Consider the following 20,656-nt stretch of genomic DNA (forward strand, 5'->3'; position numbering starts at 1 on the left):
CAGTATTGCTCCAAACGCCCATCACTCGTTTGTTTACAGTAGTGATCCAACCCCCCCCCCTTACTAAACTTTTCTTATCAGATATGCCCTTCATGTTACAGTAGGTGCCCTTCATGTTACAGTAGTAGAGTGAAAAGGGGAGCAGTATGCCCTTCATGTTACAGTAGTTACAGTAGGTTACAGTAGGCTATGTCAGAGAGAACGGGGGTGAGCAGAATGTGAGCACTGACACAGATCTACTGCAACAGCAAGCTCAAATCAGTCTTTCCCAGAAGACAGAAATACATGCAGTTCAGAAAAATGTATCGGAAGACTGGATAGCACATTCCAGAGTGCAATGTAATAAGAAAATCAATCAGATGTCCATGTGAGATGGTTGTGTTCCAGGGTGTAGGGACTCTGGTGCAACCGAAGGTCTCCGGCTCCACGCCAGCCAGAGCAGTGGAATTACATAATGAAGTGTTTATGGAGCAGAGAGGCTTGAACTGCTGCCTGCCACATCTCTCCTCTACGTTTCATCAGCCTTTCCTCCCCATGACAACTCCACCTTTGTCAGCTCTCCAGTGAAATAACACAAGACAGGGAAGCAAAAACAAGTCAGTCATTTTTGTCACCGCTCTTGACATTTGAACCCACATTTTTTTTTTCTCCCTCCAACAGCAATGTAATTCAAACAGCTTGCTTGCCTGGAAGAGATCACACTTCGGCTGACAGAAGGAAAAGCAGCAAGTGAAATAAATAGCAGTGTGCGTCATATGCAAGCATTGAGATGAGCAAAATCAGTCATTCATTCCGTTTGAGCAAGTTATAAAAACCCATTTTTGAAAAACGATTTAAGTGAGACGAAATGCCAATTCTGGCCTCGACCATGTCTGGGATTGAGCATTTCTTCCAGGGCTGTGTGATGCAGTGACCCTTCTCTGCTTTCCGCTGTTGTCGTTTTCTCTGTCTGCAAACACTGCACAGTAAACACATTGACGCATTCTCACAACCTGGAATGGAACAAGTACACAGGCTTCATAATTCAAATTATTTAATTCAATTCCACTAAAAGGAGCAATTGCTATATAATTGTAAAACAGTGCATGACAATCTCTTCAGTTTTTGCTTAATTTAAAGTGAACAATTCTGGAGTGCAGGGCTCAGCCGCATCTGCAACCAATACCCATCAAGACACTGGTGCCTGATATCATTAGGGATGTAAACAGTGTCCTGGCCCCTGGAGTTTAGCTACTTGTTAAAAAATATGTCAAATAAGATTTTTGGATATAAATATGAACTTTATCAAAAAAAACATACATGTATTGTGTAACATGAAGTTCTATGAGTGTCATCTGATGAAGATCAAAGGTTAGTGATTAATTTTCTCTACTTGTGCTTTTTGTGATTCCTCTCTTTGGCTGGAAATATGGCTGGGTTTTTCTGTGAGTTGGTGGTGACCTAACCTAATCGTTTGTGGAGCTTTCACTGTATAGCATTTTTTAAATCAGCCACTGTGGCTGGATTAACGAGAATTTTATCTTTAAAATGGTGCCTAATACTTGTATGTTTGTGAAATTTGATTCATGAGATTTCTGTTGATTTGTATTTGGTGCCATGCAATTTCATTGGCTGTTGGCGAGGGGTTCCGCTAGACAGGTTAACTACCTCTTTCAGGGGCATAACGACAGATTTTTACCTTGTCAGCTCGGGGGATTCAATCTTGCAACCTTACAGTTAACTAATCCAAAGCTCTAACCACCTGATTACATTGCACGCCACTCCAGTTACGCGAATGCAGTAGAAGCCAAGGTAAGTTGCTAGCTAGCATATTAAACTTCTCTTATAAAAAAACAATCAATCATAATTACTAGTGAACTACACATTTGATGATATTACTAGATTATCTAGCGTGTCCTGCGTTGCATATAAATCGATCCGGTGCGTATCGTTGCTCCAATGTGTACCTAACCATTAACATCAATGCCTTTCTTAAAATCAATACACAGGAGTATATATTTTTAAACCTGCATATTTAGCTAAAAGAAATCCAGGTTAGCAGGCAATATTAACCAGGTGAAATTGTGTCAAATTGTGCGTGCTAATTGCATTTCAATCACTACTCGCTCCGAGACTTGGAGTAGTTATTCCCTTTGTTCTGCATGGATAACGCTGCTTCAAGGGTGGCTGTTGTCGATGTGTTCCTGGTTCGAGCCCAGGGAGGAGCGAGGAGAGGGACGGAAGCTATACTGTTACACTGGCAATACTAAAGTGCCTATAAGAACATTCAATAGTCAAAGGTTAATGAAATACAAATGGTAGAGAGGGAAATAGTCCTATAATTCCTATAACTACAACCTAAAACTTCTTACCTGGGAATATTGAAGACTCACGTTAAAAGGAACCACCATCTTTCATATGTTCTCATGTTCTGAGCAAGGAACTTAAACGACAGCTTTCTTCCATGGCACATATTGCACTTTTGCATTATTTAAACCAAATTGAACATGTTCCATTATTTATTTGAGGCTAAATTGATTTTATTGATGTATTATATTAAGTTAAAATATGTGTTCATTCAGTATTGTAGTAATTGTCATCATTCCAAATAAATAAATACAATTTAAAAAATGTATTAAAAAAATAATAATAAATCATTAAAATCCGCCGATTAATCGGTATCAGGTTTTTTTTGGGCCCGCCAATAATCGGCGTTGAAAAATCATAATCGGTCGACCTCTAATGCATACCACACAAGACATACCACGAGTGGTCTCTTCACAGACCCCAAGTCCAAAACTGACTCTGGGAAATGCAGAGTACTATATAGAGCCATGACTACCTGGAACTCTATTCCACATCAAGTAACTCAAGCAGGCAGTAAAATCATACTGAAGAAACATAAAAACTACCTTATGGAACAATGCAGACTGTGAAGACACACACACACACACACACACACACACACACACACACACGTACATTAAAATGTAATATTGTGGTATTATACATTCTGCATTGTAGATATAGGACATTATTACACCACTACATCATGTACTGTTTATTTTTGTGTGGACATTGCCTTAATCTTGTTTGGACACCAGGAAGAAGAGCTGCTGCCTTGGCAGGAACTAATGGGGACCCTTAATAAATACAAAATATTATAAGTGCAGGTACAGGGCTGCAAATCAATAGAATGATTGACTGCACCTGACACCCAAAGTCACAAAATGGCAGTCAGCAGTCAGCTTCACATCCATAAGGAAATACTGTCTAGTCCTGCTGGGAGACCTGACCTACAATCTCTGACTCAACACTTACGTGTACACTTCTCATCAATTCTTCATGTTCAGAACAAGACATCATCCCTGACTGATAAAAGGAATCTAAATCTACATCAGGCATTGTGACAGGTCCATACTGTGGTGCATGACATCAGTGAAAACCTGGGACTGGAACAAAAGGAAACCTGGAGGAGGCTCAAGGCTGGGCGAAATCAGTTGATAGCAATAAACATGGGACTGGATACACACACTATTTGTGTGTAGAATAGATAGCTTGGTGTAAACTGTAATATTATAAAAATAGTGAAATCTCCACAGTTAACATATCACTAAAGCCTACTGTAGATTGGGACCATCATGCCAATCTCAACTGGGGGAAAGAAATCACATAGCAGCAGAATTCCCACTGTATCACGGCTGACTGAAAATGAAAGGTATGGCAGTCTGATACCTGCGGAATGGTATACCACTGTGTGTGTGTATGCATGTCGACTAATTCACGTTGGCTGAATGGAGATTTGCTTCTCTGGATCCATGTGATTATAAATGCAGGCTTAATACTAACACTAACAGTATAGGCCACCTACAGTGGTAGAGCTGCATGGCTCATTCCCACCAGATTATGGGATCATACACAGATTAACATTATAGCCTACTCAGCATTATTCCAGTCATTTTTGCTGCTGGCCTGGCCGGGCATTTATCATGATGCTAACAGGTGAATTTTAGACTTCACCGGTTTGTCAGATCAGTGGATTTGACATGCTGGTAAATACCGGTCGTTGTGATTGGCATTTTATAAACCTTACAGCGTGACAAATGTACACTTGTATTGAGAGAGTATTGCACTGAATAATGTGTGTTCATGAGGAGTCTTGTTCAAATTAAAGGTGTTGTAACCCTGAGTGTCAGCTGGCAACGGCCAATTGAGTAAAACTACTGTGCTAAGGGCACTAAGCGCAGGGTTTTGCTAATTTGACATGCACTGAAACATGGTGGCTCACGTGTCAGAGGCTCATTACTGTCAACAATGCTGTTCACATCAATTGTGAGAACGTGGACATCAGCCAAATCTAAATTGATGTAGATTAGTTGGTGAGAATCTCTCCTAATGAAATCAATATGGACGTGGATGACACTGTCGTCGGGTCAAACCGGACTAATCAGAAGACGGGCACGAGCTGCATTAAAGGAAGACTCCTACTGCCAACAAACTTCTTCAACTCTGGTCTCCACAGAGCAGTAAGTGACTCATTAGTACTAAACAGTGGCACATTCCTATATCATTTAGACACCGTCTATGTCATGATATAATAAACTGCATTCCGACCATGCGAGCAGACAGCGAGTCTGCATTTCATCTATCACTTAACTACTCTTCAGTAAATCCTAATTCCATTTCAACCAGTCAAAAGGATTCAGTAGAATAAACATAAGGAGCTGAGCTACGCCAAACAAATGACATTAGTGCGGTTTACAATAGTAGCAAGGACACCTGGATAATCATTAGCGTAAGACCAGAGATCAACAGAGCAATCCCAGTCATTACAGACAATCAGCTAGTTGTCTCCTCGCATGCAGACAAACACCTAATGAACCTGGGCCGGTTTCCCGATAAAACGTTGGCTTTCGTGTGTTTTAACAAATACAGCTTCCCTATTAAAAAATGGCCGACGATGTAACATGCGTTTCCCAGAACAGCACGCAGAGAGAACGATCGCTAAGTGCGTCGTTGGAGCATGTTGTTTTCGAAACGGACAGGATGGAAAGAACGGGAGCACTGCTCTCAGATTCCCCTTCTCCATTCAAATCTTCCCTTGACATCATTTCACAATACTGATGACAGATCAGCTCCTAGAGAGATTTTAGGCCTGCCACCTACGGCTGCAAATATTGAGGCAGCTTATCATAGAAAAATGCACAAAATCACAGATTTGCCACGTCATTGCGCACGTTAGGCTACACATTAAATATACGGAGACAAATTACAGACAGCATACTTGACTATATAATGTATGTTCATGATTTATATTTTAATGCAGTCATCGAGTTTCTTATTTGTATCAACTGCAAAGACATTGGCAACTTTCTATTTGTAGTCAGCTTTATTCTGAAGTTATCAGTGGTCACAGAGAGATGGATAAACCGTGTGATTCTGTGTTTGAGATTCTGTGTATAAAGTGATGCAGGAGGGCAAAAATAATTATCTAATAACGCACTTAGCTGTTCGATTACGAGTGTTTTCAAGAGCAAAGTTAATAACGATGGTTTCGGAAAACAGCTCGGAGATTTAAGCGATGCTTCTATGGGTGGACTTAGCCTTAAGAAGCTTTTGGAAAACCGGTCCCTGGACTTTGAATACAGTATGTCTGACATGGAGTGTTTTTACAAGGGATGGAGGCCTAGGAATACATCAAACGAAAGGGTAAACTTGCCTTTCACTGTGCCTTACTTTAGAGCAGTTTGACAGATCTCTTCTATCATAATCTGTCACTATCAGAGTTTAAACCCCATACATTTCCAGAACATCACATGCACCTTATTAATGAAGTCAAGCGGCCCGTCCTGCCAAGAGATAAGAGACCAGCTGCCGATGTATCCCACTGTGAATGAGAAGGAGTTGATACTTGGGCGAGTTTAACACAAATGTTGACAGAGAGGCAAAGTGTGTTGACAGAGAGGCAAAGTGTGTTGACAGAGGCAAAGTGTGTTGACAGAGTCAAAGTGACAGCTTGCTCAGTGTTGGTTCCAGCCGAGAGGGTGACTGGGCGGCTAGGCAGAACTTGGCAGTGCCCCTTGCGAAGAACAATTGCTATGCAGTCCCCAGATTTGGCACGCTCCTCCCAGAGATGAATGACTCTTTCCTCCACGTCGAACAGAATGAGCGCTGAAGGGGAGAGAGACGCTGGCTGACTGGCACAAGAAGGACGAGGACCAGTGACAGGCAGTCAAAGGCATTACGTGGCTCGGTCCCTTCACTTCTGGCTACCAAACAACCCACAGGCAGGAACAGTTTTGAGATGAAGGGAAAATTATTAGACCAAAAGGTGAGTTCAAAACAGTTCACCTGACAGGACTGAATCCAAACTTCACACTTGGTTTTATGTGCATTTTCCATTTACTGTACTTTGCCGCATTTGGTGACGACGAAATCTGAAAACACTCTGGAGAAAATATGGGTTAGGTACGTACACCTTAAGACAAAAAAATGACAAGGGTGTGAGTGAGAAGACTAACTGGTGTCTCCAAGTGGCCACACACCGCTCCAGAGTGTGCACAGTTCAAGTCATTTCAATGCACTTTTATGACTCAAAGAATCTTCAACTATAAGGAGTTTTTTTTAAGTTCTCCTAGCTGTGCTGTTGAGGAACTAGAGCAAACACACTTGCAGTTGTTTTGTTTGGAACTCAGCCCTGCATCCCCGCCATCACACAATTACTGTTGTTGTTTACGCAATCCAAAAACGGCCCATTATAAAGCAATCTGGGTCAGGTGGGCATCATTTGAAAGCTTGTTCTACTGCCAACATGTCTAGATACATCATAACGTACGATCTTACAGTGTTAGGCTTTCACAGGGCAACCGATCATAATTTTGATCCACATACAAAAGGAGTCATGCATGTATTCAGGTGCGTGTTCCACAGCGAATTTCCTCCACAATAGTAAAACATGTTCAGAAGAACCCAGGGTATGACGCCATGTCATCTGGTAACTGTACATCAAACAGGCTTGTTCAGAAGAACCCAGGGTATGACGCCATGTCATCTGGTAACTGTACATCAAACAGGCTTGTTCAGAAGAACCCAGGGTATGACACCATGTCATCTGGTAACTGTACATCAAACAGGCTTGTTCAGAAGAACCCAGGGTATGACGCCATGTCATCTGGTAACTGTACATCAAACAGGCTTGTCAGAAGAACTGACACCATGTCATCTGGTGACTGTACATCAAACAGGCTTGTTCAGAAGAACCCAGGGTATGACACCATGTCATCTGGTGACTGTACATCAAAGTGAGGATAAACTTTGACACTGTATATGACAGGAGTTTTATGATATGGAAATGTGAAGTGCATGTTTGGACTCGTGGGTGTTTGGATTGGTTGTATGACATCAGAGGTATTTATTATAACCCTCAACGTCTCATCCTACAAAATACATCATCCTCTTAATTTACAGTGATTGGGGACATTGCCCTTTGTAGGGTGCTGTTAAAAATGGGTGCCCTGGCACTTATCGTAAGAGTAGGGGTGTTAACCCCAGGGTCCTGGCTAAATTCCCAATCTGACCATCATGGCCACCTAATCATCCCCAGCTTCCAATAGGCTCATTCATCTCCCCGTAACTATTCCCCAGGTCATAAATGAGAATGTGTTCAGTCAACACACCTGGTAGAACGTGTAAATGTATCTCCCTTCCCTCAAAATAATCCGCTGACGTTAACAAATTAGCGGGGGGGGTTGTTTTGCTTTGGTAGGAAAGGTGCTGCCAGAATGTGTATTTTTTTTGTCTCAAGTTCAGAATGGCTGTCAGTCAAAACGCATACAGCTCAGAGCCTGAGCTCTGGCCTCATGTATAGCATGTTACTGAACAGCCACTGGGTTCCAATTTAGGTGTTTAACAGGGTCCAAATTAGCCATTTTCAACCCGCGTACAGGTACAAGTGTAAAGGGTAACGTTATGCAGTTAAGTTAGCGGCCATTTCATTTAGTGGCATTAAGGTGAGTTGTTTTGCTTTGGTAGGAAAGGTGCTGCCAGAATGTATAGAATCGAGTTAGGCAGCGGTAGTAGGCCACTCGATATTTAATGACAGCGTGCTGACAAATATATACTGCACAAAAATATTTCAAAACGCAACATGTCAAGTGTTGGTCCCATGTTTCATGAGCCTAAATTAAATCTCAGAAATGTTCCATACACACCAAAAGCTTATTTCTGAAAATGTGCACGCGTTTACATCGCTGGTCACTTCTCCTTTGCCAAGATAATCCATCCACAGGTGTGGCATATCAAGAAGCTGATTAAACAGCATGATCATTATACAGGTGCACCTTGTGCTTGGGAATATATGTCTCAAGTTGGGGGGGGGGGCGTGCAATTGGCATGTTGAATGCAGTGATGTCCACCAGAGCTGTTTCCAGAGAATTTCATGTTAATTTCTCTACACATCATCATCATCTGCTCATTTATCACTCCAGTGTTAATCTGCTAAATCGTAATTACTCTTATGGCCTATTCATTGCCAACCTCCTCATGCATTTTGCACACACTGTATATAGACTCTTTTTTCCTACCGTGTCATTGACTTGTTTATTGTGTTATTGGCTTGTTAATTCCATGTGTAACTCTGTTATTGTCTGTCACACTGCTTTGCTTTATCTTGGCCAGGTCGCAGTTGTAAATGCGAACTTGTTCTCAACTAGCCTACCTGGTTAAATAAAAGGTGAAATAAAAGTACAAATTTGATTCTTGATATTACTGCATTGAGAAGAATTATCAAGCAAGCATTCCACTGTACCGTGTGCACGTGACCAATAAACTTTGATTTTAGTAAGTCTGTCATCTTAAGTTACTTATTTTGTGCAATCATGGACCAAGTAGAACCCCCTGATACAACTACCAAGCCGATAGGCTATCTGAATGGGAGATGAGCTACTTATCTTTTATTTCGGCAAACATTACAAATGGGAACATTATTGCACAAACAATAGATGGCCTGATGAGCAACTCAGGTCATGCTTCACTGCCTCAAAATAGTTATTTAAGTAGGATTGTCTCCTCATTCATTACATCTCAATTGACCAATATTGCAACCGGACACCGACACAATGTCGGTTATGGGAGCAGGGGGAAGCCAATCTGGGGAGCATATCAATCTGCGGCACACTAATACTGGATAAGCATCTCTGGTAAAGGTTTAAATGGAATACACTAATGGATATTGCACAACTTTAGGATGATCTTGATAATACCTAGAAACAGTGCAGCTTTTTAAAGAGCATTTCAATGCTCAGAGGGATAATTCTCAAGTACACTAAAATCTACAGTCCGGGGCCATAAAACATTAAAAAGATTACTGTGTAAAAACAGCTGGTCTTCATTTTGCTAAAAAAAAAATGTTTAAAAATAAAGTCCACTAGACAGGTTATACCAGCACAAGATGGGCTGAACAGCCATTGCTTGTGGTCAAAATTACACTAAATGGTGGAATAAGGAGAGTGAGTATTAGTTATTATTACTCTACAATCCATCACATAGGAGAAGCATGAGGCTTAACACACCTACATGGATAGGACAACATTTAAAATGTGTCTTACAGTAGAACAATAAAAGCAAATGGATGACCATGGTAGCACTGAGAGAGAGAGAGAGAGAGCGAGAGAGCGAGAGAGAGAGAGCTTTGGGGAAATGATCAGAACAACAACAAGACGACAGACTCCAAAACATGACAGACTCCAAAACATGACAGACTCCAAAACATGACACTGTTGATATTGTGCATTTGACATTTACTGTACTTCTCACAGCATTTGTCAATAACAATCTGAAAAGAGCATTCCTGAAAATGTTGGGGTAGGTGCAACATTAGAAAAAAATGATTACAAGGGTTTGGTATCAGAGCTCTAACTGGTGTCTCCAAGTGGCCACACACACACACACACACACACACACCTCCAAACTGAGCACAGATCCTCCAAACTGAGCACAGATCCTCCAAACTGAGCACAGATCCTATGTAATTTCAAAGCACTTTGACTGAAGGAAACATAAAATATGTTTTTTTTTTTTTTAGCTCTCCCATCTTTGCGGTTGAGGAACTGAAGCAACCACAGTTTTTGTTTAGAACTCAGCCCTGCATCCACACAATTACTGTTGTTGTTTAAGCAACGCAAAAATGTTCCATTATAAATCTCAATCTGGGTCAGGTGGGCATCATTTGAAAGCATGTTATATTGCCAACATGTCTAGATAAGTTATAACATATGACCTTAGTGTTAGGCTTTCATAGGGCAATTCAGACAAACAGATAGGAATTTGGGTGTGCATTGAATGGAGTCATGAGTGCATTCAAGTGCGTGTTGCACAGCTAATTTTCTTCACAATACGACAAACATAGGCTCATTCCTATCAGGACAACCCAGGGTATAGAGCATGTCATCCTTTTAACTGTACATCAAACGGAGCGATCATAAATGTTCATTCTGTAAATTACAGGAATTTTCAAATATGGAAATGTGCACAATTGTACTCACGGGTGTGTGGCTTGCTTGCATGACATCAAAACTATTTATTATAATCCTCAACTCATCTTTCAGAGCACATCGACTCCGCTCGATATACAGCATTCCCCTCACCCTCGCAAAAAAAAAAACTGCAAAAGAATTCCAATTAGCGGGAGGGATGGGGACATTTTTGTGTGCGTTGTACACACGATTAGAAGGGCCGTCAGTTGAAACCCATACAGTGCTGTAAAGCGGACAGCCGTAGCGTTGACGTCATATATACCATGAACAAAATTAAATGAATCATGCAACAATTAAGATTTTACTGAGTTACAGTTCATAAGGAAATCAGTCAATTGAAATAACTCATTTGGCCCTAATCTATGGATTTCACATGACTGGGAATACAGACATGCATCTGTTGGTCACGTCTTTTTCTTCATTCTTTTTTTAAAAGTAGAGGCATAGATCAGAAAAACAGTTAGTATCTGGTGTAATCACCATTTGCCTCATGCAGCGCGACATCTCCTTCGCATAGAGTTGATCAGGCTGTTGATTGTGGCCTGTGGAATGTTGTCCCACTCCTCTTCAATGGCTGTGCGAAGTTATTGGATAGTGGCAGGAACTGGAACACGCTGTCGTACACGTCAATCCAGAGCATCCCAAACATGCTCAATGGGTGGCATGTGTCTGGTGAGTATGCAGGCCATGGAAGAAGTGGGATATTTTCAGCTTCCAGGAATTGTGTACAGATCTTTGCATTATCATGCTGAAACACAAGTTAGTTTACGATAGAGAAATTAGCATTAAATTCTCTGGCAGCAGCTCTGGTGAACATTCCTGCAGTCAGCATACCAACTGCATGCTTCCGCAAAACTTGAGACATCTGTGGCATTGTATGATAAATCTGCTCATTTTAGAGCGGGGCTTTTGTTGTCCTTTGCACAAGGTGCACCTGTGAAATGATCATGCTGTTAAATCAGCTTCTTGATATGCTACACCTGTCAGGTGGATGGATTATCTTGGCAAAGGAGAAATGCTCACTAACAGGGATGTAAACAAATTTGTGCACAAAAATTGAGAAAAAGATTTGAGCATATGAAAAACTTCTGGAATGTTTTATTTCAGCCCAAGAAACCAACATTTACATGTTGCGTTTATATTTTTGTTCAGTGTGTGTTCATATTAGTTGGCGGGGGTCTTCAAAATTGTGTTTTGATGTATTTCTAATACTTAAAAAATAAATTCTGGTAGATGTTTTCAAAGACCCCTTTTTCCATCTTTCTGAACAGAAATCAAAACATTCCCCTACTCATAATTTTTAGGATGGAAAATTAATATATGCCTTAATTTCTCAAAAATATATACTCTTAGCTTTCATTTGACATCCAATTTGATATGCTCCCATGAAGTTGGTGCTCATGAGTCCAATAGATACTTTTGTACCCGTTTCCTCCAGCATCTTCACAAGGTCCTTTGCTGTTGTTCTGGAATTGATTTGCACTTTTCGCACCAAAGTACGTTCATCTCTAGGAGACAAAACGCGTCTCCTTCCTGAGCGGTATGATGGCTGCGTGGTCCCATGGTGTTTATACTTGCATACTATTGTTTGTACAGATGAACATGGTATCTTCAAGCTACTAAAGCCATGACATTTTGTGGAATTTTTCAAGCTGTTTAAAGGCACTATCAACTTAGTGTGTGTAAACGTCTGACCCACTGGAATTGTGATACAGTGAATTATATGTGAAATAATCTGTCTGTAAACAATTGTTGGAAAAATTACATGTGTCATGCACAGAGTGAATGTCCTATCAGACTTGCCAAAACTATAGTTCGTTAACAAGAAATTTGTGGTGTGGTTAAAAAATGAGTTTTAATGACTCCAACCTAAGTGTTTGTAAACTTCCGACTTCAGCTGTACATGGACTGTGTGCAATTGGTGGTTAACAATTTTTGAATGACTACCTTGTCTCTGTACCCCACACATACATATAATTGTAAGGTCCCTCCAATTTCAAACACTGATTCAAACACAAAGACCAGGGAGATATTCCAATGCCTCGCAAAGATGGGCACCTATTGGCAGATGGGGGGGAAGCAGACGTTGAATATCCCTTTAAGCATGAAGTTACTAATTACACTTTGGATCGTGTATCAATATATCCAGTCACCACAAAGATACAGGTATCATTCCGAACTCAGTTGCAGGAATGGAAGGAAACCACTCAGGAATTTCACCATGAGCCCCAATGGTGACTTTAAAACAGATGGAGTTGAACGGCTGTTTGGGGGCAAATCTAACACTGCAACAACTTAATATGTTCAAGCATGATGGTGGCTGCATCATGTTGTGGGTATGCCTGTATTAGGCAAGGACTATGGAGTATTTTTTAAACAAAAATAAATGTAATATCGCTAAGTACACTCAAAATCCTAGAGAAAAACCTGGTTCAGTCTGCTTTCCAACAGACACTGGGAGATGAATTCACATTTCAACAGAGTTCCTGTCTAGAAATGGTTAATAATCAACTTGACAGAGCTGGAAGAATTTGTTTTTTAAAGTATAATGTGCAAATACTGTACCAATCCAGAAAGACTCAGCTGTAATCGCTGCCAAATATAATTCTAACAGGTATTGGCTCTGGGGTGTGAATACTTGTGTACATGAGATATCTGTAAACATTTCTAAAAAATAAAAAAAAAATTTCACTTTGTCAAGATAAGGTATTGTGTAGATGGTAAGATTTTGTTTTAGCCATTTTGAATTCAGGCTGTAATAGAATGTGGAATAAGGGGCATGAGTACTTTCTGAAAGTACTATATATCCACGGCAAACAGAGTCGATTTGAAATGGCATTGTACAACAGACCAGTCAACTCAACAAAGGTAGCCTACTTCAACACACAAGTGACAACCAAAAATTTGCATTGTTGCATTTTTAGTGAGCTACACTTCAGTTATTACACTCAAACTGGGAGCATCATTTACCAATTTAGTAGCCATGGCCAAGAACAAACTAATGTTAAGGTTTACGTGCGAATTACATTGCGGCAGGCTCCATCACTAGAGTTCACGTTATAGTATAAAGTGTGCATTGGAAACCGGTATGGTTACACTTAAACATAGGCATAATAAGATGCAGTCAACATATCCTTGTTACTATGTCGTTTTATATTCATCAGCCCAAAGCAAAGTGAGAGTCTTCTGAAATCTAAGTAACGTTAAACGAGCAGGCATTATAGTAGATCTAGTCATCAATCATTACTCAGCAACTGTGCATGAAAACAAATGCTACAATGAAGGTAAACGCTATCCTACCCAATGTTAAGTAGACTAGTCAGTTTAATAGATAACACAGCCAGCCAGCTAGTTTCGGGGTTTTTCCAAATCATGATTAGCTGGCTAACAGAACTAGCTGGCTAATTGAATCAGTGTAAAAACTAACATCACCACCTGATAAGGCTAGCAAACTAGCTATCGTGCAACAGCATGGCAGTTTTCCAGAATTATAAATCACTGTAAACTTTTTGTTTTGTTATAAAAAGACAGCTCACAAGCAACAGTGGTTAAGATTTTAGACAGGAACATTTACACATCTAGCTAACTGACGTTAGCCATGTCCTCGTTGCTTTGTAGCTTACCTAGCTAGCTGCCACTCACTCTTGAGTCTAATTCGGAGAAAGGGGGACTTTCAGTTCCCATAACCCATAAATCCAGCTGCACGCTTACTAGACAAACACATGTAACAAAATAGCAACTTACCCACTTGATTGTTTCGCCGACACGACCAGCTTGGTGTATACAATCTGGATCTAGAGTTTGACATGAGCAGTAGCTAGCTTTACCAGTATTGGGGCGTCCCGGTTTAGATGTGGTTTGTTACTGGTGGAAAGAAACATGAGGACTCGCCACCCTCCTTCACCTCGTCGCCTTCTCGGATAAGCGATTGCTCGCTAGAGGGCGTAATAACACCTCCAGTGCCCTGCCCTGCCCTGCCCTGTGCCCTGCTGCCCTGCCCTCCCTCCCTCCCTCCCACCCCTCCCTCCCCTCCCACCCTCCCTTCCTTCCTCCCACCCTCCCTTCCTCCCACCCTCCCTCACTCCCCGCCCTCCCACTAAAACAAAACAAACGTGTCTATACTTTGTTTTATAAAGCAATGCATGTTGAAAACAAGCTGATATGGCTCATTGTAATTTTCTATTGTTTAAAAAATATATACTTTGGAAAAGGACTATGGTCAATGATGCTTGTATGGCATTCCACTGAATATTCTTGATGTGATAAGAATAATCTCTCTCTAGCTCCTCAATCTCCCACTTTTAAGGAAAATGGGTTTCATACTAGATGCCTTCTGACGCTTATGGGGCAGGGACCTGAAAGTCCTCTGAGTTGGTCCATTGCTTTTCAACCGATAAATGGGTCTTTAGATCTGTGGATGCCATAATGCACTTATTAAAATCAGTCAAACATAGGCCGCGAAAGTATTCAGACCCCTTGACTTTTCCCACATTTTGTTACATTACAGCCTTATTCTAAAGTTGATCAAATTGCCCCCCAATCTACACACAATATCCTATAATGACAACGCAAAAACAGTTTTGAAATTTTTGAAAATTAACTAAAAATATTATTAAATTATTACTCAGTACATTGTTAAAGCACCTTTGGCAGCGATTACAGCCTAGAGTCTTCTCAAACTCTGTCAGGTTGGATGGGGAGCGTCACTGCACAGCTATTTTCAGGTCTATCCAGAGATGTTCGATCATGTTCAAGTCTGGGCTCTGGACATTGAGACTTGTCCCAAATCCACTCCTGCAGTGTCTTGGCTGTGTGCTTAGGGTTGTTGTCCTGTTGGAAGGTGAACCTTCTCCCCAGACTGAGGTCCTGAGCGCTCTGGAGCAGGTTTTCATCAAGGATCTCTGTAATTTACGCAGTTGATCTTTCACTCGATCCTGACTAGTCTCCTTGCAGCTGAAAAACATCCCCACCACCATGCTACACCATAGGGATGGTGCCAGGTTGCCTCCAGATGTGACGTTTGGCATTCAGGCCAAATAATTCAATCTTGGTTTCATCAGACCAAAGAATCTTGTTTCTCATGGTCGTTGGCCTTTTGGCAAACTCCAAGTGGGCTGTCATGTGCCTTTTACTCAGTAGTGGCTTCAGTCTGGCCACTCTACCATAAAGGCCTGATTCTCCCACGATTGCTCAGTTTGGCCGGGTGGCCAGCTCTAGGAAGAGTCTTGGTGGATACAAATTTCTTGCATTTAAGAATGATTGAGGCCACTGTGTTCGTGGGGGCCTTCAATGCTGCAGAAATGTTTTGGTACCCTACCACAGATCTGTGCCTCAACACAATCCTGTCTTGGAGCTCTAAGACAGTTCCTTCGACTTCATGGCTTGATTTTTTTGCTCTGACATGCATTATCAACTATGGGACCTTATATAGACAGGTATGTGCCTTTCCAAATCACGTCCAATCAATTTAATTTACCACAGGTGGACTCTCCAATCAAGTTGTAGAAAAATCTCAAGGATGATCAATGGAAACAGGATGTACCTGAGGTCAATTTGAAGTCTCATAGAAAAGGATCTGAATACTTATGTAAATAAGGTATTTCTGTGGTATAAATATATATATGTATTTTTACCCCCTTTTGCTCCAATTAAGAGAGAGGCGAAGGTAGAGTCATGCATCCTCCAAAACATGACCCATCTAACCACTCTTCTTAACACCCACTCGCTTAACCCAGAAGCCAGCTGCACCAATGTGTCGGAGGAAACACCATTCAACTGATGACCAAAGTCATCCTGCAGGCGCCCGGCCCGTCACAAGGAGTTGCTAGAGCGCAATGAGCCAAGTTAGCCCCCCCCCCCCCGCCAAATCCATGCTCAGATGTAAGTGGTATATTTTCTTAAAACACTAAACTGATAACACTTGCAATGCCCCCTATCTTATGTCCAGAACCTTTGATTGTGTATTCATTGGGGTTTCACTCAACTTTCACCCCTATATCCGCACAAAAAAAATCTGACTGGCGACATTTGCGTGATCGGTTTCCTATTGCTCATTTGCACGTCACGGCACTGATATCATGTCACCGTGTGGGACTGTGGGTCAGTTAACCTTGTCGGAGTGGGCGCCATGATTCTAATTTGTGAGCTAGGCAGGCTACTGCCTGGGAAGGTCTCCCTAACAGAAGTATGAGATGGGGAGAAGGGCGGGGGTAGGTTGACCTCAGGTCTCCCTACTGGAAGCGGGGGAATCTGTCAAATAGCGCATCCCTAACTTTGTACAGTAGTAAATGCAATTAGTAAAATCAGTCACACTACTAAATGCTACCAAATAAATCACAATTCATTCATAATACTGTGAAAGTATAGTTTCACAGATATATTTGAGATTTTTTTTTCTGGTTTGTGTGAAATCATTAAGAATAAGGTGAATTTGTTTAGTCTTGACTCTTGGTTGACAGTGTTGGTGGATGGGTAATGTAGTCTTGACTCTTGGTTGACGTTGTTGGTTGAAGGGGTAATGTAGTCTTGACTCTTGGTTGACGGTGTTGGTGGATGGGTAATGTAGTCTTGACTCTTGGTTGACGGTGTTGGTGGATGGGTAATGTAGTCTTGACTCTTGGTTGACGGTGTTGGGGGATGGGTAATGTAGTCTTGACTCTTGGTTGACAGTGTTGGGGGATGGGTAATGTAGTCTTGACTCTTGGTTGACAGTGTTGGTGGATGGGTAATGTAGTCTTGACTCTTGGTTGACAGTGTTGGTGGATGGGTAATGTAGTCTTGACTCTTGGTTGACAGTGTTGGTGGATGGGTAATGTAGTCTTGACTCTTGGTTGACGGTGTTGGGGGATGGGTAATGTAGTCTTGACTCTTGGTTGACGGTGTTGGGGGATGGGTAATGTAGTCTTGACTCTTGGTTGACGGTGTTGGGGGATGGGTAATGTAGTCTTGACTCTTGGTTGACGGTGTTGGTGGATGGGTAATGTAGTCTTGACTCTTGGTTGACGGTGTTTGGGGATGGGTAATGTAGTCTTGACTCTTGGTTGACGGTGTTGGTGGATGGGTAATGTAGTCTTGACTCTTGGTTGACGGTGTTGGGGATGGGTAATGTAGTCTTGACTCTTGGTTGACAGTGTTGGGGGATGAGTAATGTAGTCTTGACTCTTGGTTGACAGTGTTGGTGGATGGGTAATGTAGTCTTGACTCTTGGTTGACAGTGTTGGGGGATGGGTAATGTAGTCTTGACTCTTGGTTGACAGTGTTGGTGGATGGGTAATGTAGTCTTGACTCTTGGTTGACAGTGTTGGGGGATGGGTAATGTAGTCTTGACTCTTGGTTGACGGTGTTGGTGGATGGGTGGGGGATGGGTGGATAATGTAGTCTTGACTCTTGGTTGACGGTGTTGGGGGATGGGTAATGTAGTCTTGACTCTTGGTTGACGGTGTTGGTGGATGGGTAATGTAGTCTTGACTCTTGGTTGACGGTGTTGGGGGATGGGTAATGTAGTCTTGACTCTTGGTTGACAGTGTTTGGGGGATGGGTAATGTAGTCTTGACTCTTGGTTGACGGTGTTGGGGGATGGGTAATGTAGTCTTGACTCTTGGTTGACGGTGTTGGGGGATGGGTAATGTAGTCTTGACTCTTGGTTGACGGTGTTGGTGGATGGGTAATGTAGTCTTGACTCTTGGTTGACGGTGTTGGGGGATGGGTAATGTAGTCTTGACTCTTGGTTGACAGTGTTTGGGGGATGGGTAATGTAGTCTTGACTCTTGGTTGACGGTGTTGGGGGATGGGTAATGTAGTCTTGACTCTTGGTTGACGGTGTTTGGGGGATGGGTAATGTAGTCTTGACTCTTGGTTGACGGTGTTGGGGGATGGGTAATGTAGTCTTGACTCTTGGTTGACGGTGTTGGGGGATGGGTAATGTAGTCTTGACTCTTGGTTGACGGTGTTGGGGGATAGGTAATGTAGTCTTGACTCTTGGTTGACGGTGTTGGTGGATGGGTAATGTAGTCTTGACTCTTGGTTGACGGTGTTGGGGGATGGGTAATGTAGTCTTGACTCTTGGTTGACGGTGTTGGGGGATGGGTAATGTAGTCTTGACTCTTGGTTGACAGTGTTTGGGGGATGGGTAATGTAGTCTTGACTCTTGGTTGACGGTGTTGGGGGGATGGGTAATGTAGTCTTGACTCTTGGTTGACCGTGTTGGGGGATGGGTAATTGATTGATGCTCAGTGCCAAATCAACACAAATTTGTTTCTATTTGTCTTTGTTACTTCTTTTTTATATGAGTCTTACTTTTGTCTATATTTTTATATTTATATAGTTTTACATGTTATGATTATTGATTTGTGTTGTTCCAAATGTCTGAATAAAAATGACAGTTAGTGCAGAATGGTACAGTTAGTGCAGAATGGTACAGTTAGTGCAGAATGGTACAATTAGTGCAGAATGGTACAGTTAGTGCAGAATGGTACAGTTAGCAGAATGGTACAGAATGGTACAGTTAGTGCAGAATGGTACAGTTAGTGCAGAATGGTACAGTTAGCGCAGAATGGTACAGTTAGTGCAGAATGGTACAGTTAGTGCAGAATGGTACAGTTAGTGCAGAATGGTACAGTTAGTGCAGAATGGTACAGTTAGTGCAGGGGGGTTCACCCAGGGAGCCATAAAAGAACCGCCACTGTCCCTGAGTAAAGTTCAGTGAAATATAATAAGTAGATTTTCTTTAGGAAACAACACATTTCACTGCACCTATCCGGTGAATGCGACAATAAAACATATTTTAATCCAATATCAAAAATACAAGATACACAATTCAAAACTGTTATTTTTGAAGTGTTGAATAGAAAGAATAGTGGATGATAAATGTTATTTTCCATACAGTATTTGACATGCACATTTTTTTTTACAATTTGTATCCAATGGCAGGTTGTGAGCATTTTGAGAAATGTTGGTTTTACAGTTTCATTAACCTTGTACAAAACATCAGAAATAGTGGTGCTGTATAGCAGTTGGCTAATGTGAAAACGTATTACGGTGTTGTCTGCCATTTCTGCCCCATGCAACATTGTACAAGATCACCTTTTCTATGTGCCTTGTCAACTGATACAGCATTGCCTGTCTCTCTGCTTGGCAAAATTCATCAGCTTACAGTGTATGAATGAAATTCAGATAATGAGTGGAATATATTGTTATATACAACCCAGGTATTTCAGCAGTGCATTGTACACTTCAACTATGTCCTATTGAAGCACACTGGCTGATGGAGAATGATGATGTGGTATTTACAGCCACATCCATATATGATTTGGTTTTACCTTCCAACATAAATTGATGTCAAATTGATGCATTTCTAAGGTAAAAATATAGACATTTACAGTGTTCAGCAATTATCAAACTATATAATTTAACTAGGCACTACATCATTTTGGTTCAGTAGTTAACAATTTTGAGAAGTGTGACTAAGTGATGACAATAAAATCATATCAAAAGTAAAGTGAATATTGCATTTTGAAAAGCAGATACTTGGATTGAATATGTTACCAAATTGAAAGAGTGATTTGGTGCAGTGGACAAGTGACATTGTGAATAATTTTGTTGTACTCAGTGAATTGCAAATGTGCTTAGAGTTATGAAACATGAGCTGCTGTGATTATCTGTTTAGATTGTTGCGCTTAGAGTTATGAAACATGAGCTGTTGTGACAATCTGTTTAGATTGTTGTGCTTAGAGTTGTGAAAATGTACAAGATCCTTATTTACATCACGTTATTTGAAATAATAGTTATACACTTGTATAAAACTGTGTGTGTGTGTGTGTGTGTGTGTGTGTGTGTGTGTGTGTGTGTGTGTGTGTGTGTGTGTGTGTGTGTGTGTGTGTGTGTGTGTGTGTGTGTGTGTGTGTGTGTGTGTGTGTGTGTGTGTGTGTGTGTGTGTGTGTGTGTGTGTGTGTGTCAATGACTGTATACAATGTATGAAGGTGCGTGTGTGTGTTTTGGTCTGATCACCTGAGAATGCTTTTTGCAGCAGTGTATGCTGGGAAGCCGCTGAGCCAGGGTCAGAGTAGTACAGAAGGTGTCATATGCTGAGGCAGTGAAGACAGTAGTAAAGGAAGATGGGTCCGTGAGCTAGGTTGAAGATAACATTG

General features: G+C 41.4%; 1 protein-coding gene across 4 annotated transcripts in view; it reads right to left on the reverse strand.

Moving 5' to 3' along the window:
• Positions 1–14,418, reverse strand: part of LOC124006838 (bifunctional heparan sulfate N-deacetylase/N-sulfotransferase 1-like) — a 140,699-nt gene extending 126,281 nt beyond the window's left edge. For 3 of the 4 annotated variants that reach the window (XM_046317024.1, XM_046317026.1, XM_046317021.1), the window contains exon 1: positions 14,256–14,418. The gene's annotated coding sequence lies outside the window, so the exon portion shown is untranslated. The remainder of the gene's footprint in view (positions 1–14,255) is intronic. The other variant, XM_046317022.1, reaches the window with a different exon arrangement.
• Positions 14,419–20,656: the final 6,238 nt, after the last annotated feature.

Source organism: Oncorhynchus gorbuscha, linkage group LG20, assembly GCF_021184085.1.
Source record: "Oncorhynchus gorbuscha isolate QuinsamMale2020 ecotype Even-year linkage group LG20, OgorEven_v1.0, whole genome shotgun sequence".
NCBI classification, from domain to species: Eukaryota; Metazoa; Chordata; class Actinopteri; order Salmoniformes; family Salmonidae; genus Oncorhynchus; species Oncorhynchus gorbuscha.